Below are 3988 nucleotides of genomic sequence, written 5' to 3' on the forward strand. Positions count from 1 at the left end.
TCAAAATGAAAAATTATAAGATTAAAACCAGTTTTCAGAGCCCCAATGTTCCAAAGGCCTGGCGTAACAAAATTAATATTTTATGATTTTTCAGTATGAAAACTGGTTCTAACCAGCGGATTTTAATCGGATTGAAAAAAATTACTTCTTCTGTAAATTTGTAGATTAAAATTATTGGACAACAATGCCAGTTAAAACCAACAATTCAAGACTTAATAAAGGTTTTAAGCTATAAATGAGATAAAAATATAACTTTAGGTTCTAATGTAATTTAATACCCCCCCCCCCCCCTCCCTAGTTTTTCGTGAATATTCCTTCCTATGACGGACGGACGTAAGAATAACCAAACTTAAAGAGTAACTAATCAACTTAAAAGAAACGACCCAAATAACGTTTTGGAAAAAAAGTAATTTACTTTGCTTTTGTATAATATTATTCCAATGAAATCTTATCATTTCTAAAAGGTAAAGAAAAGCTAAGTCTTTAATGGTTTTGTTTTAATTTTCATTAAAATCAAAAATAATAATTTACCTTTATCCCCATTTTATTAGTGGACAACTGCCTACAGAAACAATGCAAGAATGATTGTTTATCGTATTACAGGATTCATTTCTTAGTTGTTGGCCCCGAAAACGTGAATAAGAATCATAGGCGTGCAGAAGGGGGTGTATCATCCCCCTAACAAATACCCTGTGCACGCCACTGGATTAGATCTAACATTTTTATATTTATGTTTTTTTTAAGAGTCCATCTTTTAAAGGGTGTTATAAACCTAACGTTTGTAAAGCTACTGTGAAAATACGACGAAATGACCCTTAAGAGGCGATTAAAAGAACCGACAATACCCACATATATTCATTTTGGTTCAGAACTGGTTTGAATCCAGTGGAAATGAATCGGATTGAAACTGGGATTAAAAAGTATTTTGTAATTTAGATCAGTTTGAATTCAACAAAGCATTTGATAGTTATTAAACTCTGCGAGTTGTTAATAATATAATAAAACAGCTAGCGTAAGCCAGGTATAGGTTTACCTGAGCACGACTAAGAAACTAACTAGCAGGGGTGTTCTAGGAAGGTATTGTGAGTTAAAAACAACTCCTACTTAAATCGTAGCTGTTCCTTCCCTAGAAAATATATTTTGGAAAAATCATAGTAGGGAAGGTACAGCTACAGTTTAAGTAAGAGTGGTTTTGAACTCACAATACCTTCCTAGAACACCCCTTCTAGTTAGTTTCTTTGTCGTGCTCAGGTAAACCTGTACCTGGCCTATGCTTGCTGTGATAAGGAGCTCTCATGAGATAGCGGGTCAAGTCATATCGTGCTTGAACGGGGAGCTTGAGCTGGTCTTGGTGGCTAAACAAAAGTTTTTCAACCTACTCCATGACGACTTAAGTCAAAACGCTAATAAACTGTGGCTAATCAATCAATCTATCTATCTATCTATCAATCAATCAATAGTTAATAATTGAAAATTAGTCTTGTTTATAAAACAAGGATGGAAACATCCATAAAATCGAATATTTTATAAAAATGGAAATACTGTTGTTTTTAGTGACAAAATTATAGAGTAATTAATATAATTTCAATTAATTAGACAATAACACAATTCTATTATAAAAAGTAGTAAGGATTTTATTGTTTGTCCCTTAAGATCTGGCTAACCACTAAACTGTTTAAGTTCTCCATTATAGGGAAGATTCACAAAGGTCCCATGGTGGTTTTGGGCTATTTAACTGCCATTTATACCCTGTATGCTAGAGGCGCAGCCGCTGGTCGGATTTACAAAATAACGATATCAAAATTACTCTAATTAATTTAATAACTAAAACTTTACTGTTCTTTCAACAATATTTTCATACTTATTAATTAATTAATTATGGCTACACATCTTATGGATTTTATTGTTATTGTCATATATAGCGAAATATTATTTAGTTCTTGCTTGATCTGTGGTTAACTCTGAACTAAAAGCCCGTTGAATAGAAAAAGGGGGAAGAGATTTACCGATAGTTTCAAAAGATTCGTAGATAGAAAGAGGGAGGGGGGGGGGGGTGTACAGAGAAGATGTCTGAGAGAAAGAAAGAGTCAATAGAGTGCTTTAACCAAAGTTAGAGAGCGAAAAGGGGGGGGGGGTGAATTGTAATGGACATAGCCAACTCGTAATCTATGTTACAGTTTATGCTACAATTTACTTATCAGACGATCATTTGTATGCTGATATTTTATCAACAAAAGACTAAGGTCTTAATAAAATTAAATATTCTGATAAAACTGTTATTGCTCAAAAAATATTAATTATAAAGAGAATATTTTATTTTAGGTTATAAATATGATACTTTTTTAACAAATGAGTAAATTATTTATGTAATATCCATGTGACTTCTTAAATTTTATCTTCAAGAGAGAGGCACAGAAGACCAATGTAAAGCTTCACTAAAATGAAGAATTCACGGGTACAAAAAAACTTACCATTTCTTATTGTTCTCTACGCATCTGCGAACGTTTTGGTGCTTTCCCCCCAAAGTGCTAGCGAGCAAAGTAATACCCTCTAATCTAAGGGCAAACACTTCCACACGAAAAACTACCACCCTGTCGCCTTATTTCGATTAACATCAATATAAGTGGTGGGGGGTTCTATGATGGACAAGTCATATAGAGGAAAACTACCGACGCGTTTGAAAACACTTCTCTCTATCAAGCAACTGGTGTATTATAAGATTCTTCCGAGGATTTGTACAAAATTCTTATCCGTATTTTCATAGTTGAAGAGCGGATAAGGAGTTCACCTCAAACCCGAGATCTTAAGGAATAAGACAATGACGATAAATTGATCTTATCCGGAATAAGGTACAGCCAAACGAAATAAATCTAAAATAATATTTGGGGGCAGTACCCCATCCCATCCTAGAAAAATTTTGTTGAAATATTGGCCCTCAGCCAAAATGTGGTTGATTTGTGCAAAAAAAATGACCCATGCAAAATATTTTTCCTGTAATGCAAAAATTGCGATGGTACAAGCACTACAAAGTTTTTATAATCTGCAAAAAGACCTGTTTTTAAACCTTTAGTCCCATCTGAATTTTAAAGATTAAAAAACATTCAATTTTAGTGTGTCGATATAAACCTGAATACCGGATATCTGGCATTACAAATCAGCCAGATATCCGTCCAACTCTATTATTTATGTATGCATTTTGGCAATTTGACTTTGGAAGATTACTTGCTACACCTTTGTCCTTCATATGTTATAATTGAGATGGCCCCCATTTTTTGGGGAAATTTCAGGTTTTTTATCGTCAAACTAAAATTGAAATTTTTTTAAAATCTTTAAAATTGAGATGGTACAAAAGCTTTTAAAAAAGGTTTTTTTCAGATTTTAAAAACTTTGCATTTTTTGTTGCATAAATCAACCATATTTGGAGGGCCGGGGGGCCAAAGTTTTAACAAAATTTTTCTAGGACGGGGTAGGGGGCAGATAATTAGTTCGTCAATTTTACTTTGTGTTGTCCCCCCCCCCCCCTCCCCCAAACAACAACTGAAAATTATGTATGTTTTATTATTATTATTTTAATTTTCGCATCGTATAATACACAGATTTTTATTTTAACTCATGGAAAATTATCTCTAATACGATGACAAACATGATTTAGCAGGATGGCTGATAACCGATTCTAATCCAGCTGATATTAATCGGTTTTGAAGATGTACTGGGATTATAATTACCCTTTAAAAAGTAAAAAAATAGTGGTTGACAAGTTGAGACACTGCTAGTTTAAACCAACCAATCGGCAATTCAAGAGTACCTTGCTCTTGTTAGCCAGCTAATGTGTAAATATATAATTTTTAATTACTTTTTCCTTCCTTCCCTGAACTTTTAAGATTTCCTTTTATTCTAATCATTATGTCCCTTTAGTATTGTCGTTTGGACACATTAAGACTTACAGATCCTAATTATAGAAAAGCTCTGCTTAGAAAAAATCTGAAAA

The sequence above is a fragment of the Acartia tonsa genome, chromosome 7, assembly GCF_053477335.1.
Source record: "Acartia tonsa isolate MP-2025a chromosome 7, ASM5347733v1, whole genome shotgun sequence".
In the NCBI taxonomy this organism is placed as follows: domain Eukaryota; kingdom Metazoa; phylum Arthropoda; class Copepoda; order Calanoida; family Acartiidae; genus Acartia; species Acartia tonsa.